Raw genomic sequence first — 19,319 nt, forward strand, 5'->3', positions numbered from 1 at the left:
CAGCAAGGATCTGATTCAAATATGAAGGAGAAATCAAAAGCTTTTCAGACAAGCAAAAGCTGAGAGAATTCAGCACCACCAAACCAGCTCTCCAACAAATACTAAAGGATATTCTCTAGACAGGAGACACAAAAACGGTGTATAAATTCGAACCCCAAACAATAAAGTAAATGGCAATGGGATCATACTTATAAGTAATTATCTTAAACGTAAATGGGTTGAATGCCCCAACCAAAAGACAAAGACTGGCTGAATGGATACAAAAACAAGACCCCTACATATGTTGTCTACAAGAGACCCACCTCAAAACAGGGGACACATACAGACTGAAAGTGAAGGGCTGGAAAAAGATTTTCCACGCAAGTAGGGACCAAAAGAAAGCAGGAGTAGCAATACTCATATCAGATAAAATAGACTTTAAAACAAAGGCTGTGAAAAGAGACAAAGATGGTCACTACATAATGATCAAAGGATCAATCCAAGAAGATATAACAATTATAAATATATATGCACCCAACACGGGAGCACCGCAATATGCAAGACAAATGCTAACAAGTATGAAAGGAGAAATTAACAATAACATAATAATAGTGGGAGACTTTAATACCCCACTCACACCTATGGATAGATCAACTAAACAGAAAATTAACAAGGAAACACAAACTTTAAATGATACAATAGACCAGTTAGACCTAACTGATATATTTAGGACATTTCATCCCAAAACGATGAATTTTACCTTTTTCTCAAGCACACATGGAACCTTCTCCAGGATAGATCACATCCTGGGCCATAAATCTAGCCTTGGTAAATTCAAAAAAATAGAAATCATTCCAAGCATCTTTTCTGACCACAATGCAGTAAGATTAGATCTCAATTACAGGAGAAAAACTATTAAAAATTCCAACATATGGAGGCTGAACCACACGCCGCTGAATAACCAACAAATCACAGAAGAAATCAAAAAACAAATCAAAATTTGCATAGAAATGAATGAAAATGAAAACACAACAACCCAAAACCTGTGGGACACTGTAAAAGCAGTCCTAAGGGGAAAGTTCATAGCAATACAGGCATACCTCAAGAAATAAGAAAAAAGTCAAATAAATAACCTAACTCCACACCTAAAGCAACTAGAAAAGGAAGAAATGAAGAACCCCAGGGTTAGTAGAAGGAAAGAAATCTTAAAAATTAGGGCAGAAATAAATGCAAAAGAAACAAAAGAGACCATAGCAAAAATCAACAAAGCCAAAAGCTGGTTCTTTGAAAGGATAAATAAAATTGACAAGCCATTAGCCAGACTCATCAAGAAACAAAGAGAGAAAAATCGAATCAATAAAATTAGAAATGAAAATGGAGAGATCACAATAGACAACACACAAATACAAAGGATAATAAGAGACCACTATCAACAATTATATGCCAATAAAATGGACAACGTGGAAGAAATGGACAAATTCTTAGAAAAGTACAACTTTCCAAAACTGGACCAGGAAGAAATAGAAAATCTTAACAGACCCATCACAAGCACGGAAATTGAAACTGTAATCAAAAATCTTCTAGCAAACAAAAGCCCAGGTCCAGAGGGCTTCACAGCTGAATTATACCAAAAATTTAGAGAAGAGCTAACACCTATCCTGCTCAAACTCTCCCAGAAAATTGCAGAGGAAGGTAAACTTCCAAACTCATTCTATGAGGCCACCATCACCCTAATACCAAAACCTGACAAAGATCCCACAAAAAAAGAAAACTACAGGCCAATATCACTGATGAACATAGATGCAAAAATCCTTAACAAAATTCTAGCAATCAGAATCCAACAACACATTAAAAAGATCATACACCATGACCAAATGGGCTTTATCCCAGGGATGCAAGGATTCTTCAATATCAACAAATCAATCAATGTAATATGCCACATTAACGAATTGAAAAATAAAAGCCATATGATTATCTCAAAAGATGCAGAGAAAGCCTTTGACAAAATTCAACATCCATTTATGATAAAAACTCTCCAGAAAGCAGGCATAGAAGGAACATACTTCAACATAATAAAAGCTATATATGACAAACCCACAGCAAACATTATCCTCAATGGTGAAAAATTGAAAGCATTTCCTCTAACGTCAGGAACAAGACAAGGGTGCCCACTTTCACCATGACTTCAACATAGTTTTGGAAGTTTTGGCCACAGCAATCAGAGCAGAAAAAGAAATAAAAGGAATCCAAATTGGAAAAGAAGAAGTAAAACTCTCACTGTTTGCAGATGACATGATCCTCTACATACAAAACCCTAAAGACTCCACCAGAAAATTACTAGAACTAATCAATGATTATAGTAAAGTTGCAGGATATAAAATCAACACACAGAAATCCCTTGCATTCTTATACACTAATAATGAGAAAACAGAAAGAGAAATTAAGGAAACAGTTCCATTCACCATTGCAACAGAAAGAATAAAATACTTAGGAATATATCTACCTAAAGAAACTAAAGACTTATATATAGAAAATTATAAAACACTGGTGAAAGAAATCAAAGAGGACACTAATAGATGGCGAAATATACCATGTTCATGGATTGGAAGAATCAATATAGTGAAATTGAGTATACTACCCAAAGCAATTTATAGATTCAATGCAATCCCTATCAAGCTACCAACGGTATTCTTCACAGAGATAGAACAAATAATTTCACAATTTGTATGGAAATACAAAAAAGCTCAAATAGCCAAAGCTATCTTGAGAAAGAAGAATGGAACTGGAGGAATCAACCTACCTGACTTCAGGCTCTACTACAAAGCCGCAGTTATCAAGACAGTATGGTACTGGCACAAAGACAGAAATATTGATCAAGGGAACAAAATAGAAAGCCCAGAGATAAATCCACGCACCTATGGACACCTTATCTTTGACAAAGGAGGCAAGAATATACAATGGATTAAAGACAATCTCTTTAACAAGTGGTGCTTGGAAATCTGGTCAACCACTTGTAAAAGAATGAAACTAGAACACTTTCTAACACCATACACAAAAATAAACTCAAAATGGATTAAAGATCTAAATGTAAGACCAGAAAGTATAAAACTCCTAGAGGAGAACATAGGCAAAACACTCTCCGACATACATCACAGCAGGATCCTCTATGACCCACCTCCCAGAATATTGGAAATAAAAGCAAAAATAAACAAATGGGACCTAATTAAACTTAAAAGCTTCTGTACATCAAAGGAAACTATTAGCAAGGTGAAAAGACAGCCTTCAGAATGGGAGAAAACAATAGCAAATGAAGCAACTGACAAACAACTAATCTCAAAAATATGCAAGCAACTCCTACAGCTCAATTCCAGAAAAATAAATGACCCAATCAAAAAATGGGCCAAAGAACTAAATAGACATTTCTCCAAAGAAGATATACAGATGGCTAACAAACACATGAAAAGATGCTCAACATCACTCATTATCAGAGAAATGCAAATCAAAACCACTATGAGGTACCATTTCATGCCAATCAGAATGGCTGCGATCCAGAAATCTACAAGCAATAAATGCTGGAGAGGGTGTGGAGAAAAGGGAACCCTCTTACACTGTTGGTGGGAATGCAAACTAGTACAGCCACTATGGAGAACAGTGTGGAGATTCCTTAAAAAACTGGAAATAGAACTGCCTTATGATCCAGCAATCCCACTGCTGGGCATACACACTGAGGAAACCAGAAGGGAAAGAGACACGTGTACCCCAATGTTCATCGCAGCACTGTTTATAATAGCCAGGACATGGAAGCAACCTACATGTCCATCATCAGATGAATGGATAAGAAAGCAGTGGTACATATACACAATGGAGTATTACTCAGCCATTAAAAAGAATACATTTGAATCAGTTCTAATGAGGTGGATGAAACTGGAGCCTATTATACAGAGTGAAGTAAGCCAGAAAGAAAAACACCAATACAGTATACTAACGCATATATATGGAATTTAGAAAGATGGTAACAATAACCCTGTAAACGAGACAGCAAAAGAGACACTGGTGTATAGAACAGTCTTATGGACTCTGTTGCAGAGGGAGAGGGTGGGAAGATTTGGGAGAATGGCATTGAAACATGTATAATATCATGTATGAAACGAGTTGCCAGTCCAGGTTCGATGCACGATACTGGATGCTTGGGGCTGGTGCACTGAGACGACCCAGAGGGATGGTATGGGGAGGGAGGAGGGAGGGGGGTTCAGGATGGGGAACACATGTATACCTGTGGCGGATTCATTTCGATATTTGGCAAAACTAATACAATATTGTAAAGTTTAAAAATAAAATAAAAAAAAATTAAAATTAATAATTTAACATGAGTTACAGCTCCCAGAAAGCAACGACTTATTTGAGTCTTCAATGAGGTTCCTGGATTTCAATGGTTTTTTGGCAAAACTAATACCTAGTTCCAGTCATTTCTTTTTTTTCTTAACACACAATTCCAGAGTCCAATGCCATTGAAAATCATCTTCCTTTACCATCTATTCTGCTAACAATTGTTTTTTTTTTGGGGTGTAAATACTTTGATGATATTTCTTAAGGTATAAAGATGGAAGAACTTACCATTCCAAATAGTTTTTATTCTGTAAGCTAAAATTTTTGAGAAAATGAGGCATCTAGCATAGGACCCTGTACATAAAACTTTGAAAAATACAGTTGGAAGAAACTTTGCTCTTAAGGAACTTCAAAACTAATAGAATGACAGACTTCTTGTATAAGAAAAATATCTTATATGCAAAAGAGAGCACAAGTGCACTAGGGCTTCTGATGAGGGAAAAATCACTTCTACTTGGTTGATCAGAGGAGTTTTGAAAGAGCTGTCATTTGAGACGTCATGAAACATATGTAGGATTACTATAGGTGATAATAGATGGAAGAAGAAGACATTGAAAGGAATATGAGTATAATATCACATAGGTAGAAAAACGCCAAGCAAATTTAAGGTATTAAAGAGTCTCATGAGTAGGCGGTTAAGCATGGGCAAGAAAGAAGAAATATTACCAGAATAATTGTAAAGTGCTATAAACAACTGGTTAAAGAACTTGGATGTTAGTAGGTCTAGGAGACAAGAGACTATTATTTTTTTTGAATAGGTGACATGTGCATGATTCAAAAGTAGAAAAACTCTCCATGCTACCTTGTCCCCCATCTGCCCTGTTCTCATCTCTTAATATGAATGAATGCTGTTTTATGATTTATGCACATAAAAGAATCAGCATAATAAGTTCTCAATTTCCTTTATTTTTGTTAGAGTCAGAGTAGCACTTTGTATGTCCTTTCTTGAAGAGCCTTCCATGTTAATAATACATATGGAGCATTATCATTACATTTTTACAGTTATGAAATATTTCAAAGGGAAGTAACATGATTTAGTTAAGTAACACTGTGCTGACAGCCTTGATGTTGCCAGGATTTTGCTAATATATGTTTTTCTGCAATGAGTACATTTATATATAAGTAATTTCACATGTTGGTTATTATTTAGGCTAACCTACCTAAGGTGTAATTAATTGGAAATGTTTTTATCCACTTTCCATTTTGGTAGCTATTATTAAGTTACCTTAGAAAGATGTGTACCATGGATTTGCATGGATGGGAGTACCTGCTTCTCTAGATGTTTGCAGAATTGTGTTATTAAATGATGTGTCATTCTGACTGGTAAAAGAATATTATCAAGCTATAGTTTTAATTAGAGTTTTTTTTTTTTTTTTTTTTACTGTGAGTTAACTTGAATATCCTTTCATATGTTTAAGTCACCTACATTTACTTCTACATGAATTATTTGCTTATATGCTTGGCTATTTGGGGGATTGTCAATCGTAAGCTCATTTATTTCTAGGAACACTTCATGTATTAGAGAAGCTATATTACATAAAAAGCAAATACAGTTTCTCAGTTGATCACTTGGAGTTTTACTTTGTTTACAGGATTGTTTTTCCATGAAGAAGCTTATTTTTAGCCTATTTGCATTTATCTATCTCTAATCTTATGGCTTCTGAACTTCAAGTCATAGTCAGATAGATCCTAACCACTTCAAGGTCATAAAGGAATTATCCCACATTTTATTCAAAATGGTTCATAGTTTTATTTTTCCAACATTAATTTTTTTTAATCTGCTGGAAATAATCTTATTATAAGCATTAGAAGATATGGATCCACTCATGCTATTTTTCTACAAAATCATAACTCATTTTCCTTCAGTAATTTGAGATTTAGTTATTTATCCATTTCTGGTTTTTCATTATTTTTCATTCACTACTCTCTCTGTTCATGTACTACATGTTTTATTTCACTTTTGAAGCATTACCGAATAACTTACAATGTTTTAAATGATGGATGAATTAGAATGAGAAGAGAGAGGGAATAATGAATATCTGAGATAAGGTGTTGGCACAGGTTACAAAGATAGTACAGTTTAGAAAAAACACTGTGGTGAGAAAACGCCCACCACTTTCCAATGTTTGGTTATTGAGGAAAGGTCAAGAAGGAGTGCGAGGTGACAGCAATGTTTCAAGTCTGGAGATTATAATAGACACAAAACAGGAAAATCTCCAGATCTGCAGAATTTTGATGAAAAATCAATCAAGATTCTCTCAAAAATTAAATAATTTATTAAAATTTTCATATGGTCTTGCTTAAGAATATTTTAGCTGTTTTCCTTATCAGGCACATTTATTTACATATCCTTGGTTCTTTGATTATTATATATCTCTTACTTTGATCTCCAAGTAACAAAAGCCTACCATGGCAATGAAGAGATTGCATATGAAGAAGTAAATAGGTAGAAAAGTTTTCAGTTCTGGTTCATTCCTGGGTTTAGGATATTAGCAAGGAACCCCATTTTTTCTGCATCTCTATTCTGCAATCTACCTAACAGCTTTATCTGCTTCTGGTTCCCTTTGAAATGGAAAAAAGTTTCCAGGAGTAATGAGTCCTACAGTATTTCTCATTCAAATCTAGTGAATAAAAGGGAAGAGGTGTTCTCCTTTTAGGGATAAAAGTCTTTCCCTTCAGTATAATTGAGGCTGTTTGAACAATCTACTTATCCTTGATAAGTAGATAACTTATCAAGGATAACAATTAGATCCTTGATAACAATTAGATCCTTGATAACAATTAGATAGGATAACAATTAGACAAATCCCATGTACTGAGGGACTTATATGTCTGATTTTCAAAATAATCATGAGCAATGGAAAAGAATTACTAAGATTGCCTTAGAGTAATCAGGTTTCAAGTCTTGATCTAGGAAATAAGGTCAACTTTTCTAAGTCACATGGTGTATGCAGAAAAATGGGGGTATATTTGAATGAACTTAAGGTCCTCTTAAGAAGGAAGCTGTATGTGTGTTAAGAGACCAGCAGTACTCACTACCCCTTGTTTCCTTAAGAATTCTAACAGGGGCATTTACTGCATACTCCACTCCACATTTATGGCTGATCTACTCTCCTATACCTAATACAATTTATCTGTGTGTAAACTGGTTTTGTGGCTCTAATTTCTGTGTTTCCAGAATTTCAAATAACTGCTTGATAAACTAAGATTTTGAATAGCTGATGAGACATATTTGTTGTAATTGTGGAAATGACTTGGGAAACTAATGACTGAATTATGGCTTAATGGTGAAATAGGGTGCTGTGTGAACCCCCATTTTACCTTATGATCTGTATTATGTTTCTAAAGATTTATTTGCTTAATTCAAAGCTATGATAAAAATGGTGCACACTATGATAGAGGAGCTACTGTTAGGAATATATTTGTTTTTAGAGGAAAAGGTACATTGGTAGCTTTCAAAAGATAAATTTTATACTTTTACTACAGAGAAGTTTAGGTTTACATTATTAATGAAGTATTTTATATCATCTCAGAATTCCTTGGCAATATGCATTCTTTTTGTTGTTCTCAACACAGCCTCTGATAAGATTTAGCTTCTTATCCTTTATCACTCCTTAGATGTTCTTTTGAAACCTCTCTGTTCTATGGGGTTTTGTGGCTTTAAGAGCTGAGGGATAGTAAGCAGGTCTGCTGTCCATACTCTCCCTTTATCTGGGGGACATCTGAAACACGTATATCCTTGTTGTTGTAGACTGAATCATGTCCCCCCAGTTTCGTAAGTTGACACCCTAACTCTGTTTGGAGATAAGGCTTTTAAAGGGGTAATTAGGTTAAATGAGGTCATAAGGGTGGTATCTTAATTCAATCCTCTTTCATAAGAAGAGAAAGAGAAGCCAAACTGGGGTCGTCACACTCTGAAGAAAGGCCACATAAGGACACATGAGAAGCTGGTCCCCGGACCTCCAGAATTGTGACAAAATAAATTTTTCTTATTTAAGTCTCCCCGTCTGTGACACTTGGTACTGGTAGCCCTAGCAGACTAATACACTTAAAATATGAGAACTACAAACATCTTGGCAAACAAGCTGATGAAGCTAGCGGAAGAGCTCTTATCTGTGGGGTGTTTTTTGCAGGATGTACCTAGCATTCCTTATGTTAAACACAACTAGAATCCATGTACATAGGGGGCATAAATTCCCAGAAAATATATGCCTATTTGAGTGTAATATGGAGGTGTGTCATAACTGATACTGTTTACTTTTCATGTTATTAACACCCCAGAGATTATCTGAAGCAATAAGAAAAGACCCAGAGTCCCAACTCTCCAGCTGCCTCTCCCTGGGCCTCTAGATTCTAGTCTTTTAGGTCCTCAAAATGATTGGTAAATCCCTAATTATTATGAATCTGATTCAACATTCGGATCATTTGTATTATCTCACTGATAAAATTGAGGAATTATTTCATATAGAATATATAGATTCTCAGGTGAGTGTTAATTTTTTTTTTCTATGTTAAGCTTATTTAGAAAGATATATATGTCCACTATTAACTGATGATGAAACAGAATGACTTGTCCACATATTAAGGCATTAAGCAAAATTAGATGTGGGGATTAGACAAAGTGACTGTACCTCAACAATGTGCATCACCTTAACTGGTAGAAATATCCACTGATGTAGAAATACTTTGATTTTATAGCTAACATGAACAGTCAAAATGATTTAATGTCTGAAAATAACTATTCCTGTTGTAAATTTTAAAAATTCTAATTGTCCAGTTCTCAGGGGACAGAAAGAAAAGTTAGTTGTAATTTCATTGCCCTCTTCCTTATTCACTTGCATTCTATGCCAGTGAATTTCACTTGTACACACAAACACATTCTTTCTCTTAATACAAGTTATCACATAATGACATCAATTCACCTTGGTTATTATAAACTACTTTTATTCTATAGATAGTACTACTTGCCTTTAAAACTAAACTCATGATATTTGCAGATTCTGAAAACAGTTTAATGAAATATATAAAGTAATTATCTGTATGAAAAAAAGAACCATCCCTATTAGAAAGAGTAAATGAAATTTTGGATTTAAAATTTTATCATTAAGGATTTTTATTGCCCACATTTCTATCCTTACCATTCTAGCCAGATGTTAAGCTAAACTATTTTTAACCAAACTATAGTTGATTTATAATATGCTATACTATTCTAAAAAATCATCATGGGAAGGCAATTCTGTAACTTCTCTTGGTGTTACATGTAATGTTATTTACATTCAGAATACTCTTTTCATGTATAAACTAAAATCTTTAGCTGTAATTTATGACAATTGTTTTCAGTTCCCTCTTCTTCCCTCCTCCAATCTTCTGCAATAGCCTACAGGATCGATATAATTTTAGCTTTACTCTTTTTGTGTGAAGATGCCATAAGATGCAATATCTGAAACCAAAAGTCTGTTTTAATGGTGAAAATGCCAAATACTGTGCAAGGCCACTAACAGATTTTTCATTGTGAGAATCATTTTCACATGAGTCAAATCACAAGGCAGTCAATTTTATTCTCTGATTACACATACATTTGCAATGAACTTAATCTGTTGGAGAATCTCTCTTCTTTGCCTTATTGTTTTTTCTCTCAATGTTTGTATTGCCATTTCTACTTTTCTCTTTAAAGTATCTTTTGAATAATGATAAAGTGATAGTCACTTTGACAAACATGAACTTTATTCTACCAAAGGCAATTTCAAGTAAATGATCTGTTTAGCCCTCTTTAAACATTTGTACTAGGAAAAAATAGGAGAGCCATCCAGCCCTATTTTATTGGAGCCAAAGTTAAACATGAGGGAGTATGTGTATATGTGCGTGTGTATGTGTGTACTCATCTGATGCCAACCTTTCCAAGTTAATGTGAAGTTACATACTGGTCTGAATATAGAAATATATGTTATTCTCATAAATCAATTCTTTCCTTATTGTGGTATCATTGTAGAGTACAAAAAAACAAACAAACAAACATACGTTGCACTGCTGCTGCTGCTGCTGCTGCTGCTGCTGCTGCTGTTAAGTCGCTTTAGTCGTGTCCGATTCTGTGCGACCCCATAGACGGCAGCCCACCAGGCTCCCCTGCCCCTGGGATTCTCCAGGCAAGAATACTGGAGTGGGTTGCCATTTCCTTCTCCAATGCATGAAAGTGAAAAATGAAAGTGAAGTCGTTTAGTCAAGTCCGACTCTTAGCGACCCCATGGACTGAAAGGAAAGAAATTTGGCTCTGAAGCTAAATTAAGGCTTGAACTTGACCACATTGATAGGCTTTACAGATGTAAATTTCTGTATTCCCAAAACAGAGGTATCTGATTTTACATAGTCCCTTGTGCTCCCAGTTGTATCCTACTCTGCAACCCCATGGACTCTAGCCTGCCAGGTTCCTCTGTCTATGGAATTTTCCAGGCAAGAATCCTGGAGTGGTTTGCCATTTCCTTCTCCAGGGAATCTTTCCCACCCAGAGATCAAAGCTGTATCTCCTTCATCGGCAGGCAGATACTTTACCACTGAGCCACCTGAGAAGCCCACACAGCCCCTAGAATGTCTCTTTTCTCTGATTTTTCTCTGAAGCCCTAGCTGATTTTCTGTCCTAGACTACTACATTGAGATTGTCAGCAAGTGAAAACTATGCTTGACTACGAAGATTATCATATGAGACTCCTAAGTGTCAATATGTAGAATTCCCTTTTTTGTTCTAGTGAAAAAAAATCAGTTTTCCACAATCAATAACTATAAAATTTTTTAACAAAAATTTATTTCATGTGAATAATGTGAATTGCTATGATTGTTTTGGAAGATACAGGTCTTATCACACAGCCTCTTGCCTCAAGAATCTTATCACTTGGTAAGTAAAATAAGACAATTATATTGATAACCACCAGTGGGAAGCATTAAATATCTGAAGTGATAGACAGGAAGAGAACCAAGAAGGAAGTGTCCATGTGAATGCTAAAATGCTAATAAGGCCCAGATCTCAGGTGGTGGTGATGGGAGTAAATGAATTGAACAGTTTTCAAGTGAATTAAAATAAATAGGAAGCAAGTGAATTGAACAGGTTTAAGAGAGAGTCATGAAGGAAATAAACTAGTATCCAAGGGATCTTTCAATTTTGAGAACATATTACATTTGAATCTCTTTCCTTAGTGGTATGTGGTTAATTTTCCCTTTAAAAAAGGTACAGTAGAACTTTCATTGAAATCTTGGATTTTGTAAATCGTAGAAGACAATGGCAGAATTATATGTCCTGTGAAAACAACTGTATGCATAATTTTGGAAACAAGGAAAGAGATTCTCTGAACTGTTAGAAACAAAGGATTTCTTTTTCTTTCTTTCTTTTTTCTTATTCCATTAAGGTTGTCTTTTCTCCTTCAAAACTATATAAGAAATATTCTGAATACTAATGTGACAAAATCAGATGCAATCCCCAAATACCATATTTGCTTAATGATAAATACCTAGTCCTTACCTTTAAGGATATTTAGACAATTCAGTTTGTCCTGTAGCCTTGGAGTAGTCAGGAAAGTTAGGCACAGTATTTTAATGCTCATTTCTCCTCTTTTGCTGTTAGCTATCATTAATCCCTAATGCCTGGAACGGCATAAATTTCTTCTACAAAGGAAGCCCACAGGTCGTTTTTATTTGGAGCACTTTTTTTTTTTTTATATGCGCCACAATATATTCTGTTATGTATTACCTCGTCTGAATGCAAAACTGTTTTATATGCAGATTTAAGGTAATGAGCATTCAAGTTTAAAAAATGGCTCTGGTATCCTGTAGCTTCTCAATAATAATATACTCTTACATTCCAACAGAGAAGGATGGATTATGGGTTTTTCAATTTGCATCAGGCATATTAATTGCAGAGTAGGGCCTCCACATAAAATATCAATGTACTGGAACAAACTGTTAATGTACCAGAATATGAACACTTACATTCATTTCTGAAACTTTAAAAGGAATCATCCTTTTTCCTTTGTTGTTGTTGTTGTTGTTTATTTCTATACCTCTAGAGATGGTACAATTTTTTTTTTTTAACCAGTTAATGAGAACTATGTAACCTCGGTTTTTCCAAAAATCCCTAATTAGATTAAGTGCAATAGGGCTTTTCTAGTCATTCTGCTGGGGAATGATACAACAAGCAATTAGGGAAAGTGAATAATTTAAAGGATCTGGAGGAAACTTATTTCAGAGTTGCTTTTAAGAAACATGCTATGGAAGATCAACTTTATGTTGTAGTTGGAGGCAGAGAAGCACACTCAACTTTTATCTGCATTATATTTTTCAACTGTGAAGAGAATACCTAAACTTGTAAACTGTAATTGGAAGTTTTATAAGTAATTTTCAGCTGAGGTTTTGCACACTAACTTTAATTGTAGAGAACTGTGTATTATGATATTCTATTTCATGAAAGTACTTGAAATATATACAGTCTTATAAGCATAAAGCTGTGAATGTCCATTGAAAAACAAACAAAAAGAAATGTAGTAAAAAAAAATCTTTCTGATTTTCTTATCTTTAAAGGTTTGCTAACTAATATAAAGAAAGAGACTGATTAGTATACAGATTTGAATATTTAAAAGTATGTTCTCTACATTTTGTCACGTGGATGTCTTCCTATGTTGAAAAGATAAAGCAGCAGGAAGAGAAAAAATCTGAGATTTAAAACACACATTTTTTTTTCCCCCTGAAGCCTGTACATAAGATGCAAATTCTAAGAAACTGATGAATATTCATGTAATGAAATTCTCATCTGTTGTATCCTAAATTGTTACTTCTTTCCCACTATATTTTATTCCACATCCTTTTTGATGCTTAATGAAATTTGTGATTTTATTATCCCCAAACAACAGTAAAATGGGACCCACTTTTCAAAAACATTCTGAAAAAGACAACATTTGCGTTTGCATGCTATAGCAGTAAGCAAGGAATTATCTTGCTAGGAAAGAGAAGAAATACCACCCATTTAATCCAACAGGAGATTTGATTCATTTTGTGTCTGCAGCAGTCCGTGCAATGTTACAAGCTGAAATGAGTTTCCTTTTCAATCTTCAGGTGAAAAAAATAGTGAGAATGCCCTGCTCTATCAATGTAAATTATTTTCTTACCTCTTTCTTAAATTATGTGTTTGTACGTGTCTGTGTTTTATTCTGTAATGGTAGTTTTTACTTAATGTTACTATAAGGTTCAGCGTGTCATGGGAAAAAAGCGAAAGCAATATAGACTTTTCTTAGCAATAAAATACAACTGAATCTACATAAAAGTAATTTTGATACCGTGTTAAAAATAAAAAAAAGCACTGGGCAACACAAATGTTCCTTTGCTGAAGCATGTTTGCTAAAAACAAGCATAGGTAGATGCTCGATGAAGCCACCAGGGTAAATCACTAGCATATAAACTCTCCCTGTACCTGTTGGGTGCTAACATTTTGAGAAATGCTGGAAGTGAGTTATTCTCATTTTGTATTACAGATAGTGGGTATATTTTAAACTCAAGGAATTTGATTTCTAGTAAAAAAAAAAAAAAAAAAGCCAAATAAAGTGTTGCGATTATTTTATGTATGGGCAATTCTTTCAACCAGCCTCCTTTTATTTCCAGGTTTTTTCCATCATGTTTGAAATGCTACATAACACAAGGTGTTGCCTGTTTCTGTGCCTTTTAATACTGCATACTTAGATGGAAAGTGGGCTCAAGAATCTCATCCGAGAATCTTTTACATAGTTCCATCAGTTGAAAAGACATCACCTTTTCAGAATTTGCTTTTCTTGGTAAACATCACTAACAAAGTGTAATGTTAGTAAAGGATATCATAAATCTTAATTTAATGCATATAGCAACTTAAGGTTTTGTGAAATTCTACTATTTAATAAAAATTATTTTTGGATCACAAAGGATAATTTTAGAGCTAGTGATTAAATACACCTGCCCCTCCTCCCAATGCATCTAATTTCTATGTCCCCAGATTAAATCAAATGAAAATTAATTTCAGGTTCAAAGTGAATTCAGGAATCTTACGATGTCCTTTACTTCCTTTGAAGCATCCTTTGACAGCACAGGTATAATTTCAGCCTAGCTGTTGATTTTTAGCTACAGTTTTTATTTTTTAATTTTTGTGGAGAAAGGGATTTAATCTCTCAAACTTCATTGGTAAATTACATTGATGAATGCATTCTGACAGGAAGCTTTACTGAAATGAAAAGGACTCATGTGTAAGGGTAGGAATAACTATTCTAAGAGCTTTTTCATGGTGCACGTTGCCAGGGAAACCACTGCTTTGTCTGTACGTGTTTGGAATGCTGCCTCATTAGAACTCAGGCTCCCAGACAGTCACTTTGTGATACTGATGAAATGAAAGGGATGAACCTATTTCAGCTGATTAACTCCAAATTAAGAAAAATAGCATATTTAAAAGACAGATTTCTAAAAGCTAAACATGTAGAGTTCTAGGGAAACTGTAAATGTAGTATTGATTAGGCCTTTTCAGCCACATGTATGACTGGAAGAATATTTTCTTTCCTTTCCTTTTGCCTATTTACATATTAATAGAAGAGTAAACAAACAGAGTATTATATATTAGCATCACCAAACACTGGATGTGATAGATCCTGATATTTGCACAAATATGCACATATTTCTCTACTAACAAGTCATTTTTTTCCTTGCAGTTACTGACTGATGTCATGGCTACAATATTATTAGAGAAGATTGAATTCATTGACTGAGGACCATAAGAGGTTTGAAAACCTGTGTCAGACACCCACATTGGGGTAGTTCTTGTTTTTCTTGAAAGAACAAAGCAGTGACATACTCAGAAATTATGAGTCAATATTAACAAAAAAGGGCAGTATAACTTTGAATATTGCTCTAAACTTAATTTTTATTTTTTTAAGAGAGCAAGCGGGAAGAAAACCATGTCAAGCTTAAGGAAGCTCAGACCAACTCACAATGCAATACTCCTTCCTTTTGACTATGAGACAGATTTCCCTAGGCAATCTGTTGGCATTTAAAATTTCTGGTTTTGACTCATGACAAAGAGATGAAGCAACAGATTTATAAGCTCTTTTTCTTTTAAACCCAAGTTCTATAAATTGCTTGTTCTGTAATTTTATATAAGTATACTCAAAGTACTAGAATCTTAAACATTATTATCTAATAATTTAACCTGAGGGGAAGGAAAAGATATGTAAAATCCAAATTTTACCCCACCAGATGTTTTTAATCCATATCAAATAAATTGACTTTAATCAATTTGACAATATTAATTTTTCCCCTATAGTAGCATTTTAGAAAGAGAAATGTCAAAATGATATTCTAGACTTTGCAAGTCTAGTTCTGATTGGCAACGTCAGAAATTTGTTTTTACATGTTAAGCTTAAAATGGTTATTACACATTTAAAAAGAGATATTGTTAAGAGATCTTTTCCAAAGATAGAATGTATTTTGTTTTTCATTGATTGTGGAATGAGAATAAGGTGGAGATAAACTCAGGGCTTATCATGACTCCCAGGGTTGGATAAGTATTAACTTTATAGTTATTCACTGAGATTGGAACTGTTAAGAGAAATGGTTTTCAATCTTGACTACACAGGAGCATCACCTGGGAAGCTTTTCAAAATACTATGCGTGCATGTCCATGCTAAGTTGCTTTAGTCATGTCCGACTCTGTGTGACCCTATGGACTGTAGCTCCCAGGGCGCCTCTGTCCATGGGATTCTCCAGACAAGAATACTGGAATGGGTTGCCGTGTCCTCCTCCAGGGGATCTTCCTGACTCAGGGATCAAAACTTGTCTCTTTTGTCTCCTGTATTGGCAGGCAGGTTCTTTACCACTAGCGCCACCTGGGAAACCCTTTCAAAATACCAAAGCCTGCTATATAAGCACCAAAGTAAAATTCATAGGAAATACAACTACTATGTTGTATTTGAATACTACCTGATAAATACAAAGATGAATACTACATGATAAAAGGGTCAATTCACCAATAATACATGCCAATCTTAATGTATATGCAATTAACAGCAGTATTTCAAAATATTAATACACAATGCAAAAACTGAAGAAAATGAGAAGAGAAAGAGACAAATCCATCATTATGGTGGAAAACGTCAGCCCTCTTTTGGGGTAATAGATTGAACATGTAGCCATAAAAATATAGAAGAACTTAATGCCATCAACAAACTAAACTTAATTGACATTTATAGACCACTCCACACAACAACAATGGAAACACATTATTTTCAAGTTCACATGGCACTTTCACCAAGATATAGCATATTATGGATCATAAAACGAACTAACAAATCAGTACAAGTTGAAATTTTACAACGTAGGACCTCAGATCAAAATGGAATTCAACTAAAAATCAGTAACAGAGAAGATACTTCAAAAATCTCCAGGGACTTCCCTGGTGGTCCAGTGGCTGACCCCATACTCCCAATGCAGGGGGCCCATGTTCCATTCCTGGTCAGGGAACTAAATCCCATATGCTGTAACTAAAAGAGTCTGCATATCACAAGGAAGACTGATGATCCCATGTGCCACAACTAAGATCCATTGCAGCAATATAAATAAATATTTTTAATATCTCCAAATCCCCCAAATTAAACCACACATTTCTAAATAACCCATGGATCAAAGAGAAAGTCTCAGGAGAAATTGCTGTTGTTGTTTAATCACTAAGTCCTGTCAACGCTTTTGCGACCCCATGGACGATAGCCCACCAGGCTCCTCTGTCCATAGAATGCTCCAGGCAAGAATACTGGAGAGGGTTGCCATTTTCTTCTCCAGGGGATCTTCCCAACACAGGGATCAAATATAATAATGGAAAACTGTAGCAGTGAAGGCGTCAATAATACCCTTATAAAAAAGAAAAAAAAAAGGGCCAAGAGCAGAAACTTGAGAAACACAGGACTTTGAAAGGAAGGAAGAGGGAAAAGAACCAGAACTAAAAACTGAGAAAAGCAAAGAAAAGGGATTTGAGGAAATGAGATATTATGAACCCTGGTTATTCCTATTCTCGCATCTCTCTCTCCTTCTCCCACTTTCTCTCACTCTGGCCCTCTTGCTCCCTATTCATGCCTCTCCACTCTCTCTCATTTGGCATTTGCTACTCCTTTGGATAATATCTAGTTTGATAAACATAATATAATTTCAAATTATTTGGCTTAAGTTTATTTTCTCCCACACTTCACATCATAGAACTACTTGGTTTGCAGTGTCCATGACCTTCTTGAACATTACTTCATTCCAAACTATTTCAAATTACATCAACTTTCCATCTATTCAAATAATGGTCTATGTCAAGCAGATTTATGACAGTATCCTCAACGTTTAAGTCTTTTTTTCTCAAGTCGTGTTTTCCCTGACAACAAGTATTGGATGTCTCTCAACATTCTTTTCCTCCTGTATCTCAATACTAAAATGCCATTGGAGAAAATTACACATTTACCTAGATTATGGCGCTCTGAATCTCACCTGATCAATATGAGTTTCCTGAAAGTTACCTTGAACAGTTACCTTCCCCATGTGAGTTATTTCAGTTTTTTACCAATGTTTTCATATGCCTCACATTACTGCCACTCCTACTGTAGAAGGTGAAAATAATCTTAGCAAAACATGTGGCCATCAGTCAAATTCCCCCAACTTCCTGTCCTAATCTCCTTATGAAACAAGTGAAAATGAAAAACCACAGAACTGTAATTGTACTCACTTTCCCATCTCTTTCTCCAGTCACAGAAGATGAGCTGTTCATCATTTTTCTTTTCAAGGATGAGTTTCCAACCAGTGATTCTGATCTCTATACTTCCATTTCTTCCATAACCTGGATTCTAATCCCAAATATTTTCAACTTCTGTTCAGAAAATAATTCCTATTGTCAAGTCTCTCTTATTTTCCTCTCTCAGTTTCCTCTCCTTTCCTTTGCACCCAAGTTCTTGAAAATAATACCCCACACATTGGTTTTCAAAACTGACTAAATATTAGAATCACCTGGGTAAACTTTGGTAGCTCTTGACAACCAATCCCCCTCCCCAGAAATTTTGATGCAATTGCTCTGGAATAGAGCACAGGTATGGTGGGTTTTAAAATCTCGCCATGTGATTCTGATATCTGATCAGCTTTTAAAACCACTGTTCTACTAACTCGGGCTTCCCTGTTGGCTCAGATAGTAAAGAATCTGTCTGCAATGCAGGAGACTTGGGTTTGATCCTTGGGTTGGGAAGATTCCCTAGAGAAAAGAATGGCAACCCACTCCAGTATTCTTGCCTGGAGAATCCTGTGAACAGAGGAGCCTGGCGGGTGACAGTCCACGGGGTCACGAAGAATCAGACAAGACTGAATGACTAAGCGCGCGCACACACACACACACATACATGTTCTAATAACTCAGACTGCTAGTAGCTGCTCCTTCCCCATTCATTTACTCCAATTAATTTCTACTTTTATACTTCCCCTGAAACTATTCTCTTATAGCAGGGGTCCCCAAACCCCAGGATCTAATGCCTAATGATCTTATGTGGAGCTGATATAATAATAATAGAAATAAAGTGCACAATAAATGTAATGTGTTTGAATCATCCCCAAACTACCCCCCTCAACCACTTGTCTGTGGAAAAACAATCTTCCATGAAACTGATCCCTGGGGCCACAAAGGTTTGGACATGCTGTCTTAAGGGACACCGATATCTACTTGATTTCTACATCCAGTTAAATATTTTTTTGTTTTCACATCAACTTTTCATACCTAGCCTCTGTCAAAATTGATCAATCTATTTTTATTCAAAAGTTTTTGCTTTCTATCCTTCATACTGCTACAGAAAAACCTTGCTTATGACTTAGTTTTTGCTGATCTAAGTATGGGCCATGTAACAGTGAAACCAAAATGACAGAACAGATCTCTTGTGTTTTGTAATTATAAA

At 35.1% G+C, this 19,319-nt stretch overlaps 1 long non-coding RNA gene across 2 annotated transcripts in view; it reads right to left on the minus strand.

Moving 5' to 3' along the window:
* Positions 1-18,877, minus strand: part of LOC147349338 (uncharacterized) — a 97,005-nt gene extending 78,128 nt beyond the window's left edge. Inside the window, exon 1 of one of the 2 annotated variants that reach the window (XR_015150364.1) lies at positions 18,113-18,877. This is a non-coding gene — a long non-coding RNA (uncharacterized LOC147349338). The remainder of the gene's footprint in view (positions 1-18,112) is intronic. The other variant, XR_015150363.1, reaches the window with a different exon arrangement.
* Between the last annotated feature and the right edge of the window lie 442 nt (positions 18,878-19,319).

Source organism: Bos grunniens, chromosome 21, assembly GCF_055505025.1.
Source record: "Bos grunniens cultivar Pamir isolate PY7600 chromosome 21, Bosgru_T2T1.0, whole genome shotgun sequence".
NCBI classification, from domain to species: domain Eukaryota; kingdom Metazoa; phylum Chordata; class Mammalia; order Artiodactyla; family Bovidae; genus Bos; species Bos grunniens.